The sequence below is a fragment of the Pseudophryne corroboree genome, chromosome 3 (assembly GCF_028390025.1).
Source record: "Pseudophryne corroboree isolate aPseCor3 chromosome 3, aPseCor3.hap2, whole genome shotgun sequence".
Lineage (NCBI taxonomy): Eukaryota > Metazoa > Chordata > Amphibia > Anura > Myobatrachidae > Pseudophryne > Pseudophryne corroboree.
The window spans coordinates 115,521,022-115,537,438 of record NC_086446.1 but is presented as its reverse complement, the minus strand read 5'-3'; the positions used below and the strand labels follow the sequence as shown (position 1 = coordinate 115,537,438).

Below are 16,417 nucleotides of genomic sequence, written 5' to 3'. Positions count from 1 at the left end.
TACGAGTATACTATCTCTTTATCAACCAGTCTATATATTAGCAGCAGACACAGTACAGTGCGGTAGTTCACGGCTGTGGCTACCTCTGTGTCGGCACTCGGCAGCCCGTCCATAATTGTATATACCACCTAACCGTGGTTTTTTTTTCTTTCTTTATACATACATACTAGTTACGAGTATACTATCTCTTTATCAACCAGTCTATATTAGCAGCAGACACAGTACAGTGCGGTAGTTCACGGCTGTGGCTACCTCTGTGTCGGCACTCGGCAGCCCGTCCATAATTGTATATACCACCTAACCGTGGTTTTTTTTTCTTTCTTTATACATACATACTAGTTACGAGTATACTATCTCTTTATCAACCAGTCTATATATTAGCAGCAGACACAGTACTGTGCGGTAGTTCACGGCTGTGGCTACCTCTGTGTCGGCACTCGGCAGCCCGTCCATAATTGTATACTAGTATCCAATCCATCCATCTCCATTGTTTACCTGAGGTGCCTTTTAGTTGTGCCTATTAAAATATGGAGAACAAAAATGTTGAGGTTCCAAAATTAGGGAAAGATCAAGATCCACTTCCACCTCGTGCTGAAGCTGCTGCCACTAGTCATGGCCGAGACGATGAAATGCCAGCAACGTCGTCTGCCAAGGCCGATGCCCAATGTCATAGTACAGAGCATGTCAAATCCAAAACACCAAATATCAGTAAAAAAATGACTCCAAAACCTAAAATAAAATTGTCGGAGGAGAAGCGTAAACTTGCCAATATGCCATTTACCACACGGAGTGGCAAGGAACGGCTGAGGCCCTGGCCTATGTTCATGGCTAGTGGTTCAGCTTCACATGAGGATGGAAGCACTCAGCCTCTCGCTAGAAAAATGAAAAGACTAAAGCTGGCAAAAGCAGTAGCACCGCAAAGAACTGTGCGTTCTTCGAAATCCCAAATCCACAAGGAGAGTCCAACTCCAATTGTGTTGGTTGCGATGCCTGACCTTCCCAACACTGGACGTGAAGAGCATGCGCCTTCCACCATTTGCACGCCCCCTGCAAGTGATGGAAGGAGCACCCGCAGTCCAGTTCCTGATAGTCAGATTGAAGATGTCAGTGTTGAAGTACACCAGGATGAGGAGGATATGGGTGTTGCTGGCGCTGGGGAGGAAATTGACCAGGAGGATTCTGATGGTGAGGTGGTTTGTTTAAGTCAGGCACCCGGGGAGACACCTGTTGTCCGTGGTAGGAATATGGCCGATGACATGCCTGGTGAAAATACCAAAAAAATCAGCTCTTCGGTGTGGAAGTATTTCACCAGAAATGCGGACAACAGGTGTCAAGCCGTGTGTTCCCTTTGTCAAGCTGTAATAAGTAGGGGTAAGGACGTTAACCACCTCGGAACATCCTCCCTTATACGTCACCTGCAGCGCATTCATAATAAGTCAGTGACAAGTTCAAAAACTTGGGCCGACAGCGGAAGCAGTCCACTGACCAGTAAATCCCTTCCTCTTGTAACCAAGCTCACGCAAACCACCCCACCAACTCCCTCAGTGTCAATTTCCTCCTTCCCCAGGAATGCCAATAGTCCTGCAGGCCATGTCACTGGCAATTCTGACGAGTCCTCTCCTGCCTGGGATTCCTCCGATGCATCCTTGCGTGTAACGCCTACTGCTGCTGGCGCTGCTGTTGTTGCTGCTGGGAGTCGATGGTCATCCCAGAGGGGAAGTCGTAAGACCACTTTTACTACTTCCACCAAGCAATTGACTGTCCAACTGTCCTTTGCGAGGAAGATGAAATATCACAGCAGTCATCCTACTGCAAAGCGGATAACTGAGGCCTTGACATCCTGGGTGGTGAGAAACGTGGTTCCGGTATCCATCATTACTGCAGAGCCAACTAGAGACTTGTTGGAGGTACTGTGTCCCCGGTACCAAATACCATCTAGGTTCCATTTCTCTAGGCAGGCGATACCGAAAATGTACACAGACCTCAGAAAAAGAGTCACCAGTGTCCTAAAAAATGCAGCTGTACCCAATGTCCACTTAACCACGGACATGTGGACAAGTGGAGCAGGGCAGGGTCAGGACTATATGACTGTGACAGCCCACTGGGTAGATGTATGGACTCCCGCCGCAAGAACAGCAGCGGCGGCACCAGTAGCAGCATCTCGCAAACGCCAACTCTTTCCTAGGCAGGCTACGCTTTGTATCACCGGTTTCCAGAATACGCACACAGCTGAAAACCTCTTACGGCAACTGAGGAAGATCATCGCGGAATGGCTTACCCCAATTGGACTCTCCTGTGGATTTGTGGCATCGGACAACGCCAGCAATATTGTGTGTGCATTAAATCTGGGCCAATTCCAGCATGTCCCATGTTTTGCACATACCTTGAATTTGGTGGTGCAGAATTTTTTAAAAACGACAGGGGCGTGCAAGAGATGCTGTCGGTGGCCAGAAGAATTGCGGGACACTTTCGGCGTACAGGCACCACGTACAGAAAACTGGAGCACCACCAAAAACTACTGAACCTGCCCTGCCATCATCTGAAGCAAGAAGTGGTAACGAGGTGGAATTCAACCCTGTATATGCTTCAGAGGTTGGAGGAGCAGCAAAAGGCCATTCAAGCCTATACAATTGAGCACGATATAGGAGGTGGGATGCACCTGTCTCAAGCGCAGTGGAGAATGATTTCAACGTTGTGCAAGGTTCTGATGCCCTTTGAACTTGCCACACGTGAAGTCAGTTCAGACACTGCCAGCCTGAGTCAGGTCATTCCCCTCATCAGGCTTTTGCAGAAGAAGCTGGAGACATTGAAGGAGGAGCTAACACGGAGCGATTCCGCTAGGCATGTGGGACTTGTGGATGGAGCCCTTAATTCGCTTAGCAAGGATTCACGGGTGGTCAATCTGTTGAAATCAGAGCACTACATTTTGGCCACCGTGCTCGATCCTAGATTTAAAGCCTACCTTGGATCTCTCTTTCCGGCAGACACAAGTCTGCTGGGGTTCAAACACCTGCTGGTGAGTAAATTGTCAAGTCAAGCGGAACGCGACCTGTCAACAACATCTCCTCCTTCACATTCTCCCGCAACTGGGGGTGAGAGGAAAAGGCTCAGAATTCCGAGCCCACCCGCTGGCGGTGATGCAGGGCAGTCTGGAGCGACTGCTGATGCTGACATCTGGTCCGGACTGAAGGACCTGACAACGATTACGGACATGTCGTCTACTGTCACTGCATATGATTCTCTCCCCATTGAAAGAATGGTGGAGGATTATATGAGTGACCGCATCCAAGTAGGCACGTCACACAGTCCGTACTTATACTGGCAGGAAAAAGAGGCAATTTGGAGGCCCTTGCACAAACTGGCTTTATTCTACCTAAGTTGCCCTCCCACAAGTGTGTACTCCGAAAGAGTGTTTAGTGCCGCCGCTCACCTTGTCAGCAATCGGCGTACGATGTTACATCCAGAAAATGTGGAGAAGATGATGTTCATTAAAATGAATTATAATCAATTCCTCCGTGGAGACATTGACCAGCAGCAATTGCCTCCACAAAGTACACAGGGAGCTGAGATGGTGGATTCCAGTGGGGACGAATTGATAATCTGTGAGGAGGGGGATGTACACGGTGATATATCGGAGGATGATGATGAGGTGGACATCTTGCCTCTGTAGAGCCAGTTTGTGCAAGGAGAGATTAATTGCTTCTTTTTTGGTGGGGGGTCCAAACCAACCCGTCATATCAGTCACAGTCGTGTGGCAGACCCTGTCACTGAAATGATGGGTTGGTTAAAGTGTGCATGTCCTGTTTATACAACATAAGGGTGGGTGGGAGGGCCCAAGGACAATTCCATCTTGCACCTCTTTTTTCTTTTCTTTTTCTTTGCGTCATGTGCTGTTTGGGGAGGGTTTTTTGGAAGGGACATCCTGCGTGACACTGCAGTGCCACTCCTAGATGGGCCCGGTGTTTGTGTCGGCCACTAGGGTCGCTTATCTTACTCACACAGCTACCTCATTGCGACTCTTTTTTTCTTTGCGTCATGTGCTGTTTGGGGAGGGTTTTTTGGAAGGGACATCCTGCGTGACACTGCAGTGCCACTCCTAGATGGGCCCGGTGTTTGTGTCGGCCACTAGGGTCGCTAATCTTACTCACACAGCTACCTCATTGTGCCTCTTTTTTTCTTTGCGTCATGTGCTGTTTGGGGAGGGTTTTTTGGAAGGGCCATCCTGCGTGACACTGCAGTGCCACTCCTAGATGGGCCCGGTGTTTGTGTCGGCCACTAGGGTCGCTTATCTTACTCACACAGCGACCTCGGTGCAAATTTTAGGACTAAAAATAATATTGTGAGGTGTGAGGTATTCAGAATAGACTGAAAATGAGTGGAAATTATGGTTTTTGAGGTTAATAATACTTTGGGATCAAAATGACCGCCAAATTCTATGATTTAAGCTGTTTTTTAGGTTTTTTGGAAAAAAACACCCGAATCCAAAACACACCCGAATCCGACAAAAAAAATTCGGTGAGGTTTTGCCAAAACGCGGTCGAACCCAAAACACGGCCGCGGAACCGAACCCAAAACCAAAACACAAAACCCGAAAAATTTCCGGCGCTCATCTCTAATTTTTATACTGCCAACAACGTTCTGTTGATGCATTCCATTTTCAAACGTATTCATTTATGAACCAGTAGTTAGAAGTAGAAAAGTTCTAACAGAAACCACAAAGCTCATATACAGCCACACCACACTGGATACGCCCAATCTCATCTGATCTTGGAAGCTAAGCAGTGTTGGGCTTGGTTAGTACTTGGATGGGAGACCACCTGGGAATACAAGGTGCTGTAGATATTTTTATACTGCCAACACCGTTCTGTTGATGCATTCCATTTTCAAACGTATTCATTTATGAACCAGTAGTTAGAAGTAGAAAAGTTCTAACAGAAACCACAAAGCTCATCTACAGCCACACCACACTGGATACGCCCAATCTCATCTGATCTTGGAAGCTAAGCAGTGTTGGGCCTGGTTAGTACTTGGATGGGAGACCACCTGGGAATACAAGGTGCTGTAGATATTTTTATACTGCCAACACCGTTCTGTTGATGCATTCCATTTTCAAACGTATTCATTTATGAACCAGTAGTTAGAAGTAGAAAAGTTCTAACAGAAACCACAAAGCTCATCTACAGCCACACCACACTGGATACGCCCAATCTCATCTGATCTTGGAAACTAAGCAGTGTTGGGCCTGGTTAGTACTTGGATGGGAGACCACCTGGGAATACAAGGTGCTGTAGATATTTTTATACTGCCAACACCGTTCTGTTGATGCATTCTATTTTAAAACGTATTCATTTATGAACCAGTAGTTAGAAGTAGAAAAGTTCTAACAGAAACCACAAAGCTCATCTACAGCCACACCACACTGGATACGCCCAATCTCATCTGATCTTGGAAGCTAAGCAGTGTTAGGCCTGGTTAGTACTTGGATGGGAGACCACCTGGGAATACAAGGTGCTGTAGATATTTTTATACTGCCAACACCGTTCTGTTGATGCATTCCATTTTCAAACGTATTCATTTATGAACCAGTAGTTAGAAGTAGAAAAGTTCTAACAGAAACCATAAAGCTCATCTACAGCCACACCACACTGGATTCGCCCAATCTAATCTGATCTTGGAAGCTAAGCAGTGTTGGGCCTGGTTAGTACTTGGATGGGAGACCACCTGGGAATACAAGGTGCTGTAGATAATTTTATACTGCCAACACCGTTCTGTTGATGCATTCCATTTTAAAACGGATTCATTTATGAACCAGTAGTTAGAAGTAGAAAAGTTCTAACAGAAACCACAAAGCTCATCTACAGCCACACCACACTGGATACGCCCAATCTCATCTGATCTTGGAAGCTAAGCAGTGTTGGGTCTGGTTAGTACTTGGATGGGAGACCACCTGGGAATACAAGGTGCTGTAGATATTTTTATACTGCCAACACCGTTCTGTTGATGCATTCCATTTTCAAACGTATTCATTTATGAACCAGTAGTTAGAAGTAGAAAAGTTCTAACAGAAACCACAAAGCTCATCTACAGCCACACCACACTGGATACGCCCAATCTCATCTGATCTTGGAAGCTAAGCAGTGTTGGGCATGGTTAGTACTTGGATGGGAGACCACCTGGGAATACAAGGTGCTGTAGATATTTTTTTACTGCCAACACCGTTCTGTTGATGCATTCCATTTTCAAACGTATTCATTTATGAACCAGTAGTTAGAAGTAGAAAAGTTCTTACAGAAACCACAAAGCTCATCTACAGCCACACCACACTGGATACGCCCAATCTCATCTGATCTTGGAAGCTAAGCAGTGTTGGGCCTGGTTAGTACTTGGATGGGAGACCACCTGGGAATACAAGGTGCTGTAGATATTTTTATACTGCCAACACCGTTCTGTTGATGCATTCCATTTTCAAACGTATTCATTTATGAACCAGTAGTTAGAAGTAGAAAAGTTCTAACAGAAACCACAAAGCTCATCTACAGCCACACCACACTGGATACGCCCAATCTCATCTGATCTTGGAAGCTAAGCAGTGTTGGGCCTGGTTAGTACTTGGATGGGAGACCACCTGGGAATACAAGGTGCTGTAGATATTTTTATACTGCCAACACCGTTCTGTTGATGCATTCCATTTTCAAACGTATTCATTTATGAACCAGTAGTTAGAAGTAGAAAAGTTCTAACAGAAACCACAAAGCTCATCTACAGCCACACCACACTGGATATGCCCAATCTCATCTGATCTTGGAAGCTAAGCAGTGTTGGGCCTGGTTAGTACTTGGATGGGAGACCACCTGGGAATACAAGGTGCTGTAGATATTTTTATACTGCCAACACCGTTCTGTTGATGCATTCCATTTTCAAACATATTCATTTATGAACCAGTAGTTAGAAGTAGAAAAGTTCTAACAGAAACCACAAAGCTTGTCTACAGCAACACCACACTGGATACGCCCAATCTCATCTGATCTTGGAAGCTAAGCAGTGTTGGGCCTGGTTAGTACTTGGATGGGAGACCACCTGGGAATACAAGGTGCTGTAGATATTTTTATACTGCCAACACCGTTCTGTTGATGCATTCCATTTTCAAACGTATTCATTTATGAACCAGTAGTTAGAAGTAGAAAAGTTCTAACAGAAACCACAAAGCTCATCTACAGCCACACCACACTGGATACGCCCAATCTCATCTGATCTTGGAAGCTAAGCAGTGTTGGGCCTGGTTAGTACTTGGATGGGAGACCACCTGGGAATACAAGGTGCTGTAGATATTTTTATACTGCCAACACCGTTCTGTTGATGCATTCCATTTTCAAACGTATTCATTTATGAACCAGTAGTTAGAAGTAGAAAAGTTCTAACAGAAGCCACAAAGCTCATCTACAGCCACACCACACTGGATACGCTCAATTTCATCTGATCTTGGAAGCTAAGCAGTGTTGGGCCTGGTTAGTACTTGGATGGGAGACCACCTGGGAATACAAGGTGCTGTAGATATTTTTATACTGCCAACACCGTTCTGTTGATGCATTCCATTTTAAAACGTATTCATTTATGAACCATTAGTTAGAAGTAGAAAAGTTCTAACAGAAACCACAAAGTTCATCTACAGCCAAGCCACACTGGATACGCCCAATCTCATCTGATCTTGGAAGCTAAGAAGTGTTGGGCCAGGTTAGTACTTGGATGGGAGACCACCTGGGAATACAAGGTGCTGTAGATATTTTTATACTGCCAACACCGTTCTGTTGATGCATTCAATTTTCAAATGAATTCATTTATGAACCAGTAGTTAGAAGAAGAAAAGTTCAAACAGAAACCACAAAATTCATCTACAGCCACACCACACTGGATACGCCCAATCTCATCTGATCTTGGAAGCTAAGCAGTGTTGGGCCTGGTTAGTACTTGGATGGGAGACCACCTGGGAATACAAGGTGCTGTAGATATTTTTATACTGCCAACACCGTTCTGTTGATGCATTCCATTTTCAAACGTATTCATTTATGAACCAGTAGTTAGAAGTAGAAAAGTTCTAACAGAAACCACAAAGCTCATCTACAGCCACACCACACTGGATACACCCAATCTCATCTGGTCTTGGAAGATAAGCAGTGTTGGGCCTGGTTAGTACTTGGATGGGAGACCACCTGGGAATACAAGGTGCTGTAGATATTTTTATACTGCCAACACCGTTCTGTTGATGCATTCCATTTTCAAACGTATTCATTTATGAACCAGTAGTTAGAAGTAGAAAAGTTCTAACAGAAACCATAAAGCTCATCTACAGCCACACCACACTGGATACGCCCAATCTCATCTGATCTTGGAAGCTAAGCAGTGTTGGGCCTGGTTAGTACTTGGATGGGAGACCACCTGGGAATACAAGGTGCTGTAGATAATTTTATACTGCCAACACCGTTCTGTTGATGCATTCCATTTTCAAACGTATTCATTTATGAACCAGTAGTTAGAAGTAGAAAAGTTCTAACAGAAACCACAAAGCTCATCTACAGCCACACCACACTGGATACGCCCAATCTCATCTGGTCTTGGAAGATAAGCAGTGTTGGGCCTGGTTAGTACTTGGATGGGAGACCACCTGGGAATACAAGGTGCTGTAGATATTTTTATACTGCCAACACCGTTCTGTTGATGCATTCCATTTTCAAACGTATTCATTTATGAACCAGTAGTTAGAAGTAGAAAAGTTCTAACAGAAACCACAAAACTCATCTACAGCCACACCACGCTGGATACGCCCAATCTCATCTGATCTTGGAAGCTAAGCAGTGTTGGGCCTGGTTAGTACTTGGATGGGAGACCACCTGGGAATACAAGGTGCTGTAGATATTTTTATACTGCCAACACCGTTCTGTTGATGCATTCCATTTTCAAACGTATTCATTTATGAACCAGTAGTTAGAAGTAGAAAAGTTCTAACAGAAACCACAAAGCTCATATACAGCCACACCACACTGGATACGCCCAATCTCATCTGATCTTGGAAGCTAAGCAGTGTTGGGCCTGGTTAGTACTTGGATGGGAGACCACCTGGGAATACAAGGTGCTGTAGATATTTTTATACTGCCAACACCGTTCTGTTGATGCATTCCATTTTAAAACGTATTCATTTATGAACCAGTAGTTAGAAGTAGAAAAGTACTAACCGAAACTTTAAAGCTCTTATACAGCCACACCACACTGGATACGCCCAATCTCATCTGATCTTGGAAGCTAAGCAGTGTTGGGCCTGGTTAGTACTTGGATGGGAGACCACCTGGGAATACAAGGTGCTGTAGATATTTTTATACTGCCAACACCGTTCTGTTGATGCATTCCATTTTCAAACGTATTCATTTATGAACCAGTAGTTAGAAGTAGAAAAGTACTAACCGAAACTTTAAAGCTCTTATACAGCCACACCACACTGGATACACCCAATCTCATCTGGTCTTGGAAGATAAGCAGTGTTGGGCCTGGTTAGTACTTGGATGGGAGACCACCTGGGAATACAAGGTGCTGTAGATATTTTTATACTGCCAACACCGTTCTGTTGATGCATTCCATTTTCAAACGTATTCATTTATGAACCAGTAGTTAGAAGTAGAAAAGTTCTAACAGAAACCATAAAGCTCATCTACAGCCACACCACACTGGATACGCCCAATCTCATCTGATCTTGGAAGCTAAGCAGTGTTGGGCCTGGTTAGTACTTGGATGGGAGACCACCTGGGAATACAAGGTGCTGTAGATAATTTTATACTGCCAACACCGTTCTGTTGATGCATTCCATTTTAAAACGTATTCATTTATGAACCAGTAGTTAGAAGTAGAAAAGTTCTAACAGAAACCACAAAGCTCATCTACAGCCACACCACACTGGATACGCCCAATCTCATCTGGTCTTGGAAGCTAAGCAGTGTTGGGCCTGGTTAGTACTTGGATGGGAGACCACCTGGGAATACAAGGTGCTGTAGATATTTTTATACTGCCAACACCGTTCTGTTGATGCATTCCATTTTCAAACGTATTCATTTATGAACCAGTAGTTAGAAGTAGAAAAGTTCTAACAGAAACCACAAAGCTCATCTACAGCCACACCACGCTGGATACGCCCAATCTCATCTGATCTTGGAAGCTAAGCAGTGTTGGGCCTGGTTAGTACTTGGATGGGAGACCACCTGGGAATACAAGGTGCTGTAGATATTTTTATACTGCCAACACCGTACTGTTGATGCATTCCATTTTCAAACGTATTCATTTATGAACCAGTAGTTAGAAGTAGAAAAGTCCTAACAGAAACCACAAAGCTCATATACAGCCACACCACACTGGATACGCCCAATCTCATCTGATCTTGGAAGCTAAGCAGTGTTGGGCCTGGTTAGTACTTGGATGGGAGACCACCTGGGAATACAAGGTGCTGTAGATATTTTTATACTGCCAACACCGTTCTGTTGATGCATTCCATTTTCAAACGTATTCATTTATGAACCAGTAGTTAGAAGTAGAAAAGTACTAACCGAAACTTTAAAGCTCTTATACAGCCACACCACACTGGATACGCCCAATCTCATCTGATCTTGGAAGCTAAGCAGTGTTGGGCCTGGTTAGTACTTGGATGGGAGACCACCTGGGAATACAAGGTGCTGTAGATATTTTTATACTGCCAACACCGTTCTGTTGCTGCATTCCATTTTCAAACGTATTCATTTATGAACCAGTAGTTAGAAGTAGAAAAGTTCTAACAGAAACCACAAAGCTCATCTACAGCCACACCACGCTGGATACGCCCAATCTCATCTGATCTTGGAAGCTAAGCAGTGTTGGGCCTGGTTAGTACTTGGATGGGAGACCACCTGGGAATACAAGGTGCTGTAGATATTTTTATACTGCCAACACCGTTCTGTTGATGCATTCCATTTTAAAACGTATTCATTTATGAACCAGTAGTTAGAAGTAGAAAAGTTCTAACAGAAACCACAAAGCTTATCTACAGCCACACCACACTGGATACGCCCAATCTCATCTGATCTTGGAAGCTAAGCAGTATTATGCCTGGTTAGTACTTGGATGGGAGACCACCTGGGAATACAAGGTGCTGTAGATATTTTTATACTGCCAACACCGTTCTGTTGATGCATTCCATTTTCAAACGTATTCATTTATGAACCAGTAGTTAGAAGTAGAAAAGTTCTAACAGAAACCACAAAGCTCATATACAGCCACACCACACTGCATACGCCCAATCTCATCTGATCTTGGAAGCTAAGCAGTGTTGGGCCTGGTTAGTACTTGGATGGGAGACCACCTGGGAATACAAGGTGCTGTAGATATTTTTATAATGCCAACACCGTTCTGTTGATGCATTCCATTTTCAAACGTATTCATTTATGAACCAGTAGTTAGAAGTAGAAAAGTTCTAACAGAAACCACAAAGCTCATATACAGCCACACCACACTGGATACGCCCAATCTCATCTGATCTTGGAAGCTAAGCAGTGTTGGGCCTGGTTAGTACTTGGATGGGAGACCACCTGGGAATACAAGGTGCTGTAGATATTTTTATACTGCCAACACCGTTCTGTTGATGCATTCAATTTTCAAATGTATTCATTTATGAACCAGTAGTTAGAAGAAGAAAAGTTCAAACAGAAACCACAAAGCTCATCTACAGCCACACCACACTGGATACGCCCAATCTCATCTGATCTTGGAAGCTAAGCAGTGTTGGGCCTGGTTAGTACTTGGATGGGAGACCACCTGGGAATACAAGGTGCTGTAGATATTTTTATACTGCCAACACCGTTCTGTTGATGCATTCCATTTTCAAACGTATTCATTTATGAACCAGTAGTTAGAAGTAGAAAAGTTCTAACAGAAACCACAAAGCTCATCTACAGCCACACCACACTGGATACACCCAATCTCATCTGGTCTTGGAAGCTAAGCAGTGTTGGGCCTGGTTAGTACTTGGATGGGAGACCACCTGGGAATACTAGGTGCTGTAGATATTTTTATACTACCAACACCGTCCTGTTGATGCATTCCATTTTCAAACGTATTCATTTATGAACCAGTAGTTAGAAGTAGAAAAGTTCTAACAGAAACCATAAAGCTCATCTACAGCCACACCACACTTGATACGCCCAATCTCATCTGATCTTGGAAGCTAAGCAGTGTTGGGCCTGGTTAGTACTTGGATGGGAGACCACCTGGGAATACAAGGTGCTGTAGATATTTTTATACTACCAACACCGTTCTGTTGATGCATTCCATTTTCAAACGTATTCATTTATGAACCAGTAGTTAGAAGTAGAAAAGTACTAACAGAAACCATAAAGCTCTTCTACAGCCACACCACACTGGATATGCCCAATCTCATCTGATCTTGGAAGATAAGCAGTGTTGGGCCTGGTTAGTACTTGGATGGGAGATCACCTGGGAATACAAGGTGCTGTAGATAATTTTATACTGCCAACACCGTTCTGTTGATGCATTCCATTTTAAAACGTATTCATTTATGAACCAGTAGTTAGAAGTAGAAAAGTTCTAACAGAAACCAGAAAGTTAATCTACAGCAACACCACACTGGATATGTTCAATCTCATCTGATCTTGGAAGCTAAGCAGTGTTGGGCCTGGTTAGTACTTGGATAGGAGACCACCTGGGAATACAAGGTGCTGTAGATATTTTTATACTACCAACACCGTTCTGTTGATGCATTCCATTTTCAAACGTATTCATTTATGAACCAGTAGTTAGAAGTAGAAAAGTACTAACAGAAACCATAAAGCTCTTCTACAGCCACACCACACTGGATATGCCCAATCTTATCTGATCTTGGAAGCTAAGCAGTGTTGGGCCTGGTTAGTACTTGGATGGGAGACCACCTGGGAATACATAGGTGCTGTAGATATTGTTATACTGCCAACACCATTCTGTTGATGCATTCCATTTTCAAACGTATTCATTTATGAACCAGTAGTTAGAATTAGAAAAGTTCTAACAGAAACCACAAAGCTCATCTACAGCCAAACCACACTGGATACGCCCAATCTCATCTGATCTTGGAAGCTAAGCAGTGTTGGGCATGGTTAGTACTTGGATGGGAGACCACCTGGGAATACAATATGCTGTAGATATTTTTATACTACCAACACCGTTCTGTTGATGCATTCCATTTTCAAACGTATTCATTTATGAACCAGTAGTTACAAGTAGAAAAGTTCTAACAGAAACCACAAAGCTCATCTACAGCCACACCACACTGGATACGCCCAATCTCATCTTATCTTGAAAGCTAAGCAGTGTTGGGCCTGGTTAGTACTTGGATGGGAGACCACCTGGGAATACAAGGTGCTGTAGATATTTTTATACTGCCGACACCGTTCTGTTGATGCATTCCATTTTCAAACGTATTCATTTATGAACCAGTAGTTAGAAGTAGAAAAGTTCTAACAGAAACCACAAAGCTCATCTGCAGCCACACCACACTGGATACGCCCAATCTCATCTGATCTTGGAAGCTAAGCAGTGTTGGGCCTGGTTAGTACTTGGATGGGAGACCACCTGGGAATACAAGGTGCTGTAGATATTTTTATACTGCCAACACCGTTCTGTTGATGCATTCCATTTTCAAACGTATTCATTTATGAACCAGTAGTTAGAAGTAGAAAAGTTCTAACAGAAACCACAAAGCTCATATACAGCCACACCACACTGGATACGCCCAATCTCATCTGATCTTGGAAGCTAAGCAGTGTTGGGCCTGGTTAGTACTTGGATGGGAGACCACCTGGGAATACAAGGTGCTGTAGATATTTTTATACTGCCAACACCGTTCTGTTGATGCATTCCATTTTAAAACGTATTCATTTATGAACCAGTAGTTAGAAGTAGAAAAGTACTAACCGAAACTTTAAAGCTCTTATACAGCCACACCACACTGGATACGCCCAATCTCATCTGATCTTGGAAGCTAAGCAGTGTTGGGCCTGGTTAGTACTTGGATGGGAGACCACCTGGGAATACAAGGTGCTGTAGATATTTTTATACTGCCAACACCGTTCTGTTGATGCATTCCATTTTCAAACGTATTCATTTATGAACCAGTAGTTAGAAGTAGAAAAGTACTAACCGAAACTTTAAAGCTCTTATACAGCCACACCACACTGGATACACCCAATCTCATCTGGTCTTGGAAGATAAGCAGTGTTGGGCCTGGTTAGTACTTGGATGGGAGACCACCTGGGAATACAAGGTGCTGTAGATATTTTTATACTGCCAACACCGTTCTGTTGATGCATTCCATTTTCAAACGTATTCATTTATGAACCAGTAGTTAGAAGTAGAAAAGTTCTAACAGAAACCTTAAAGCTCATCTACAGCCACACCACACTGGATACGCCCAATCTCATCTGATCTTGGAAGCTAAGCAGTGTTGGGCCTGGTTAGTACTTGGATGGGAGACCACCTGGGAATACAAGGTGCTGTAGATAATTTTATACTGCCAACACCGTTCTGTTGATGCATTCCATTTTAAAACGTATTCATTTATGAACCAGTAGTTAGAAGTAGAAAAGTTCTAACAGAAACCACAAAGCTCATCTACAGCCACACCACACTGGATACGCCCAATCTCATCTGGTCTTGGAAGCTAAGCAGTGTTGGGCCTGGTTAGTACTTGGATGGGAGACCACCTGGGAATACAAGGTGCTGTAGATATTTTTATACTGCCAACACCGTTCTGTTGATGCATTCCATTTTCAAACGTATTCATTTATGAACCAGTAGTTAGAAGTAGAAAAGTTCTAACAGAAACCACAAAGCTCATCTACAGCCACACCACGCTGGATACGCCCAATCTCATCTGATCTTGGAAGCTAAGCAGTGTTGGGCCTGGTTAGTACTTGGATGGGAGACCACCTGGGAATACAAGGTGCTGTAGATATTTTTATACTGTCAACACCGTACTGTTGATGCATTCCATTTTCAAACGTATTCATTTATGAACCAGTAGTTAGAAGTAGAAAAGTCCTAACAGAAACCACAAAGCTCATATACAGCCACACCACACTGGATACGCCCAATCTCATCTGATCTTGGAAGCTAAGCAGTGTTGGGCCTGGTTAGTACTTGGATGGGAGACCACCTGGGAATACAAGGTGCTGTAGATATTTTTATACTGCCAACACCGTTCTGTTGATGCATTCCATTTTCAAACGTATTCATTTATGAACCAGTAGTTAGAAGTAGAAAAGTACTAACCGAAACTTTAAAGCTCTTATACAGCCACACCACACTGGATACGCCCAATCTCATCTGATCTTGGAAGCTAAGCAGTGTTGGGCCTGGTTAGTACTTGGATGGGAGACCACCTGGGAATACAAGGTGCTGTAGATATTTTTATACTGCCAACACCGTTCTGTTGCTGCATTCCATTTTCAAACGTATTCATTTATGAACCAGTAGTTAGAAGTAGAAAAGTTCTAACAGAAACCACAAAGCTCATCTACAGCCACACCACGCTGGATACGCCCAATCTCATCTGATCTTGGAAGCTAAGCAGTGTTGGGCCTGGTTAGTACTTGGATGGGAGACCACCTGGGAATACAAGGTGCTGTAGATATTTTTATACTGCCAACACCGTTCTGTTGATGCATTCCATTTTAAAACGTATTCATTTATGAACCAGTAGTTAGAAGTAGAAAAGTTCTAACAGAAACCACAAAGCTTATCTACAGCCACACCACACTGGATACGCCCAATCTCATCTGATCTTGGAAGCTAAGCAGTATTATGCCTGGTTAGTACTTGGATGGGAGACCACCTGGGAATGCAAGGTGCTGTAGATATTTTTATACTGCCAACACCGTTCTGTTGATGCATTCCATTTTCAAACGTATTCATTTATGAACCAGTAGTTAGAAGTAGAAAAGTTCTAACAGAAACCACAAAGCTCATATACAGCCACACCACACTGCATACGCCCAATCTCATCTGATCTTGGAAGCTAAGCAGTGTTGGGCCTGGTTAGTACTTGGATGGGAGACCACCTGGGAATACAAGGTGCTGTAGATATTTTTATAATGCCAACACCGTTCTGTTGATGCATTCCATTTTCAAACGTATTCATTTATGAACCAGTAGTTAGAAGTAGAAAAGTTCTAACAGAAACCACAAAGCTCATATACAGCCACACCACACTGGATACGCCCAATCTCATCTGATCTTGGAAGCTAAGCAGTGTTGGGCCTGGTTAGTACTTGGATGGGAGACCACCTGGGAATACAAGGTGCTGTAGATATTTTTATACTGCCAACACCGTTCTGTTGATGCATTCAATTTTCAAATG

The 16,417-nt window shown here is 43.6% G+C and overlaps 47 non-coding genes and 5 pseudogenes across 47 annotated transcripts; all 52 read left to right on the top strand.

Annotated features, from left to right (window-relative positions):
- Positions 1–4,723: 4,723 nt before the first annotated feature.
- On the top strand, positions 4,724–4,842 carry LOC135066402 (5S ribosomal RNA). Its single transcript, XR_010252650.1, has one exon. It is a non-coding gene; the product is annotated as a 5S ribosomal RNA (ribosomal RNA).
- A 107-nt stretch (positions 4,843–4,949) lies between these two features.
- Positions 4,950–5,068, top strand: LOC134895363 (5S ribosomal RNA). Its single transcript, XR_010171898.1, has one exon. It is a non-coding gene; the product is annotated as a 5S ribosomal RNA (ribosomal RNA).
- A 107-nt stretch (positions 5,069–5,175) lies between these two features.
- Positions 5,176–5,294, top strand: LOC135064843 (5S ribosomal RNA). The gene has a single exon (XR_010251139.1). It is a non-coding gene; the product is annotated as a 5S ribosomal RNA (ribosomal RNA).
- Positions 5,295–5,401: 107 nt separating this feature from the next.
- On the top strand, positions 5,402–5,520 carry LOC135064638 (5S ribosomal RNA). Its single transcript, XR_010250942.1, has one exon. It is a non-coding gene; the product is annotated as a 5S ribosomal RNA (ribosomal RNA).
- Positions 5,521–5,627: 107 nt separating this feature from the next.
- LOC135069835 (5S ribosomal RNA) lies at positions 5,628–5,746 on the top strand. Its single transcript, XR_010256016.1, has one exon. It is a non-coding gene; the product is annotated as a 5S ribosomal RNA (ribosomal RNA).
- Positions 5,747–5,853: 107 nt separating this feature from the next.
- LOC135062182 (5S ribosomal RNA) lies at positions 5,854–5,972 on the top strand. The gene has a single exon (XR_010248536.1). It is a non-coding gene; the product is annotated as a 5S ribosomal RNA (ribosomal RNA).
- Positions 5,973–6,079: 107 nt separating this feature from the next.
- On the top strand, positions 6,080–6,198 carry LOC135065208 (5S ribosomal RNA). The gene has a single exon (XR_010251494.1). It is a non-coding gene; the product is annotated as a 5S ribosomal RNA (ribosomal RNA).
- Positions 6,199–6,305: 107 nt separating this feature from the next.
- LOC134895352 (5S ribosomal RNA) lies at positions 6,306–6,424 on the top strand. The gene has a single exon (XR_010171897.1). It is a non-coding gene; the product is annotated as a 5S ribosomal RNA (ribosomal RNA).
- A 107-nt stretch (positions 6,425–6,531) lies between these two features.
- On the top strand, positions 6,532–6,650 carry LOC134895340 (5S ribosomal RNA). Its single transcript, XR_010171896.1, has one exon. It is a non-coding gene; the product is annotated as a 5S ribosomal RNA (ribosomal RNA).
- A 107-nt stretch (positions 6,651–6,757) lies between these two features.
- On the top strand, positions 6,758–6,876 carry LOC135059085 (5S ribosomal RNA). The gene has a single exon (XR_010245502.1). It is a non-coding gene; the product is annotated as a 5S ribosomal RNA (ribosomal RNA).
- A 107-nt stretch (positions 6,877–6,983) lies between these two features.
- Positions 6,984–7,102, top strand: LOC135063277 (5S ribosomal RNA). The gene has a single exon (XR_010249612.1). It is a non-coding gene; the product is annotated as a 5S ribosomal RNA (ribosomal RNA).
- A 107-nt stretch (positions 7,103–7,209) lies between these two features.
- LOC134895327 (5S ribosomal RNA) lies at positions 7,210–7,328 on the top strand. Its single transcript, XR_010171894.1, has one exon. It is a non-coding gene; the product is annotated as a 5S ribosomal RNA (ribosomal RNA).
- Positions 7,329–7,435: 107 nt separating this feature from the next.
- LOC135066232 (5S ribosomal RNA) lies at positions 7,436–7,554 on the top strand. The gene has a single exon (XR_010252486.1). It is a non-coding gene; the product is annotated as a 5S ribosomal RNA (ribosomal RNA).
- A 107-nt stretch (positions 7,555–7,661) lies between these two features.
- LOC135069070 (5S ribosomal RNA) lies at positions 7,662–7,780 on the top strand. The gene has a single exon (XR_010255261.1). It is a non-coding gene; the product is annotated as a 5S ribosomal RNA (ribosomal RNA).
- Positions 7,781–7,887: 107 nt separating this feature from the next.
- LOC134895315 (5S ribosomal RNA) lies at positions 7,888–8,006 on the top strand. Its single transcript, XR_010171893.1, has one exon. It is a non-coding gene; the product is annotated as a 5S ribosomal RNA (ribosomal RNA).
- A 107-nt stretch (positions 8,007–8,113) lies between these two features.
- On the top strand, positions 8,114–8,232 carry LOC135058869 (5S ribosomal RNA). The gene has a single exon (XR_010245293.1). It is a non-coding gene; the product is annotated as a 5S ribosomal RNA (ribosomal RNA).
- A 107-nt stretch (positions 8,233–8,339) lies between these two features.
- LOC134895304 (5S ribosomal RNA) lies at positions 8,340–8,458 on the top strand. The gene has a single exon (XR_010171892.1). It is a non-coding gene; the product is annotated as a 5S ribosomal RNA (ribosomal RNA).
- Positions 8,459–8,565: 107 nt separating this feature from the next.
- LOC135063173 (5S ribosomal RNA) lies at positions 8,566–8,684 on the top strand. Its single transcript, XR_010249510.1, has one exon. It is a non-coding gene; the product is annotated as a 5S ribosomal RNA (ribosomal RNA).
- Positions 8,685–8,791: 107 nt separating this feature from the next.
- Positions 8,792–8,910, top strand: LOC134901949 (5S ribosomal RNA). Its single transcript, XR_010175424.1, has one exon. It is a non-coding gene; the product is annotated as a 5S ribosomal RNA (ribosomal RNA).
- A 107-nt stretch (positions 8,911–9,017) lies between these two features.
- On the top strand, positions 9,018–9,136 carry LOC135062479 (5S ribosomal RNA). The gene has a single exon (XR_010248827.1). It is a non-coding gene; the product is annotated as a 5S ribosomal RNA (ribosomal RNA).
- Positions 9,137–9,243: 107 nt separating this feature from the next.
- Positions 9,244–9,362, top strand: LOC135067707 (5S ribosomal RNA). Its single transcript, XR_010253918.1, has one exon. It is a non-coding gene; the product is annotated as a 5S ribosomal RNA (ribosomal RNA).
- A 107-nt stretch (positions 9,363–9,469) lies between these two features.
- LOC134884444 (5S ribosomal RNA) lies at positions 9,470–9,588 on the top strand. Its single transcript, XR_010168592.1, has one exon. It is a non-coding gene; the product is annotated as a 5S ribosomal RNA (ribosomal RNA).
- Positions 9,589–9,695: 107 nt separating this feature from the next.
- LOC134895293 (5S ribosomal RNA) lies at positions 9,696–9,814 on the top strand. Its single transcript, XR_010171891.1, has one exon. It is a non-coding gene; the product is annotated as a 5S ribosomal RNA (ribosomal RNA).
- Positions 9,815–9,921: 107 nt separating this feature from the next.
- Positions 9,922–10,040, top strand: LOC135061052 (5S ribosomal RNA). The gene has a single exon (XR_010247444.1). It is a non-coding gene; the product is annotated as a 5S ribosomal RNA (ribosomal RNA).
- A 107-nt stretch (positions 10,041–10,147) lies between these two features.
- On the top strand, positions 10,148–10,266 carry LOC134901947 (5S ribosomal RNA). The gene has a single exon (XR_010175422.1). It is a non-coding gene; the product is annotated as a 5S ribosomal RNA (ribosomal RNA).
- Positions 10,267–10,373: 107 nt separating this feature from the next.
- On the top strand, positions 10,374–10,492 carry LOC135062478 (5S ribosomal RNA). Its single transcript, XR_010248826.1, has one exon. It is a non-coding gene; the product is annotated as a 5S ribosomal RNA (ribosomal RNA).
- A 107-nt stretch (positions 10,493–10,599) lies between these two features.
- LOC135067706 (5S ribosomal RNA) lies at positions 10,600–10,718 on the top strand. The gene has a single exon (XR_010253917.1). It is a non-coding gene; the product is annotated as a 5S ribosomal RNA (ribosomal RNA).
- A 107-nt stretch (positions 10,719–10,825) lies between these two features.
- Positions 10,826–10,944, top strand: LOC134901946 (5S ribosomal RNA). Its single transcript, XR_010175421.1, has one exon. It is a non-coding gene; the product is annotated as a 5S ribosomal RNA (ribosomal RNA).
- A 107-nt stretch (positions 10,945–11,051) lies between these two features.
- Positions 11,052–11,170, top strand: LOC134892600 (5S ribosomal RNA; annotated as a pseudogene).
- Positions 11,171–11,277: 107 nt separating this feature from the next.
- LOC135066023 (5S ribosomal RNA) lies at positions 11,278–11,396 on the top strand. Its single transcript, XR_010252285.1, has one exon. It is a non-coding gene; the product is annotated as a 5S ribosomal RNA (ribosomal RNA).
- Positions 11,397–11,503: 107 nt separating this feature from the next.
- Positions 11,504–11,622, top strand: LOC135062477 (5S ribosomal RNA). The gene has a single exon (XR_010248825.1). It is a non-coding gene; the product is annotated as a 5S ribosomal RNA (ribosomal RNA).
- Positions 11,623–11,729: 107 nt separating this feature from the next.
- Positions 11,730–11,848, top strand: LOC134895282 (5S ribosomal RNA). Its single transcript, XR_010171890.1, has one exon. It is a non-coding gene; the product is annotated as a 5S ribosomal RNA (ribosomal RNA).
- Positions 11,849–11,955: 107 nt separating this feature from the next.
- LOC135063319 (5S ribosomal RNA) lies at positions 11,956–12,074 on the top strand. Its single transcript, XR_010249654.1, has one exon. It is a non-coding gene; the product is annotated as a 5S ribosomal RNA (ribosomal RNA).
- Positions 12,075–12,181: 107 nt separating this feature from the next.
- On the top strand, positions 12,182–12,300 carry LOC135058954 (5S ribosomal RNA). Its single transcript, XR_010245374.1, has one exon. It is a non-coding gene; the product is annotated as a 5S ribosomal RNA (ribosomal RNA).
- A 107-nt stretch (positions 12,301–12,407) lies between these two features.
- On the top strand, positions 12,408–12,526 carry LOC134885714 (5S ribosomal RNA). Its single transcript, XR_010169823.1, has one exon. It is a non-coding gene; the product is annotated as a 5S ribosomal RNA (ribosomal RNA).
- A 107-nt stretch (positions 12,527–12,633) lies between these two features.
- LOC134892508 (5S ribosomal RNA) lies at positions 12,634–12,752 on the top strand (annotated as a pseudogene).
- A 107-nt stretch (positions 12,753–12,859) lies between these two features.
- Positions 12,860–12,979, top strand: LOC134890642 (5S ribosomal RNA; annotated as a pseudogene).
- A 107-nt stretch (positions 12,980–13,086) lies between these two features.
- Positions 13,087–13,205, top strand: LOC135069545 (5S ribosomal RNA). The gene has a single exon (XR_010255725.1). It is a non-coding gene; the product is annotated as a 5S ribosomal RNA (ribosomal RNA).
- Positions 13,206–13,312: 107 nt separating this feature from the next.
- LOC134888746 (5S ribosomal RNA) lies at positions 13,313–13,431 on the top strand (annotated as a pseudogene).
- Positions 13,432–13,538: 107 nt separating this feature from the next.
- On the top strand, positions 13,539–13,657 carry LOC135058591 (5S ribosomal RNA). Its single transcript, XR_010245017.1, has one exon. It is a non-coding gene; the product is annotated as a 5S ribosomal RNA (ribosomal RNA).
- A 107-nt stretch (positions 13,658–13,764) lies between these two features.
- LOC135062476 (5S ribosomal RNA) lies at positions 13,765–13,883 on the top strand. Its single transcript, XR_010248824.1, has one exon. It is a non-coding gene; the product is annotated as a 5S ribosomal RNA (ribosomal RNA).
- Positions 13,884–13,990: 107 nt separating this feature from the next.
- Positions 13,991–14,109, top strand: LOC135067705 (5S ribosomal RNA). The gene has a single exon (XR_010253916.1). It is a non-coding gene; the product is annotated as a 5S ribosomal RNA (ribosomal RNA).
- Positions 14,110–14,216: 107 nt separating this feature from the next.
- Positions 14,217–14,335, top strand: LOC134884443 (5S ribosomal RNA). Its single transcript, XR_010168591.1, has one exon. It is a non-coding gene; the product is annotated as a 5S ribosomal RNA (ribosomal RNA).
- Positions 14,336–14,442: 107 nt separating this feature from the next.
- Positions 14,443–14,561, top strand: LOC134895271 (5S ribosomal RNA). Its single transcript, XR_010171889.1, has one exon. It is a non-coding gene; the product is annotated as a 5S ribosomal RNA (ribosomal RNA).
- A 107-nt stretch (positions 14,562–14,668) lies between these two features.
- Positions 14,669–14,787, top strand: LOC135061051 (5S ribosomal RNA). Its single transcript, XR_010247443.1, has one exon. It is a non-coding gene; the product is annotated as a 5S ribosomal RNA (ribosomal RNA).
- Positions 14,788–14,894: 107 nt separating this feature from the next.
- Positions 14,895–15,013, top strand: LOC134901945 (5S ribosomal RNA). The gene has a single exon (XR_010175420.1). It is a non-coding gene; the product is annotated as a 5S ribosomal RNA (ribosomal RNA).
- Positions 15,014–15,120: 107 nt separating this feature from the next.
- Positions 15,121–15,239, top strand: LOC135062475 (5S ribosomal RNA). The gene has a single exon (XR_010248823.1). It is a non-coding gene; the product is annotated as a 5S ribosomal RNA (ribosomal RNA).
- A 107-nt stretch (positions 15,240–15,346) lies between these two features.
- Positions 15,347–15,465, top strand: LOC135067704 (5S ribosomal RNA). Its single transcript, XR_010253915.1, has one exon. It is a non-coding gene; the product is annotated as a 5S ribosomal RNA (ribosomal RNA).
- A 107-nt stretch (positions 15,466–15,572) lies between these two features.
- On the top strand, positions 15,573–15,691 carry LOC134901944 (5S ribosomal RNA). Its single transcript, XR_010175419.1, has one exon. It is a non-coding gene; the product is annotated as a 5S ribosomal RNA (ribosomal RNA).
- A 107-nt stretch (positions 15,692–15,798) lies between these two features.
- Positions 15,799–15,917, top strand: LOC134893610 (5S ribosomal RNA; annotated as a pseudogene).
- Positions 15,918–16,024: 107 nt separating this feature from the next.
- On the top strand, positions 16,025–16,143 carry LOC135066022 (5S ribosomal RNA). Its single transcript, XR_010252284.1, has one exon. It is a non-coding gene; the product is annotated as a 5S ribosomal RNA (ribosomal RNA).
- Positions 16,144–16,250: 107 nt separating this feature from the next.
- Positions 16,251–16,369, top strand: LOC135062474 (5S ribosomal RNA). The gene has a single exon (XR_010248822.1). It is a non-coding gene; the product is annotated as a 5S ribosomal RNA (ribosomal RNA).
- The last annotated feature ends 48 nt before the right edge of the window (positions 16,370–16,417 follow it).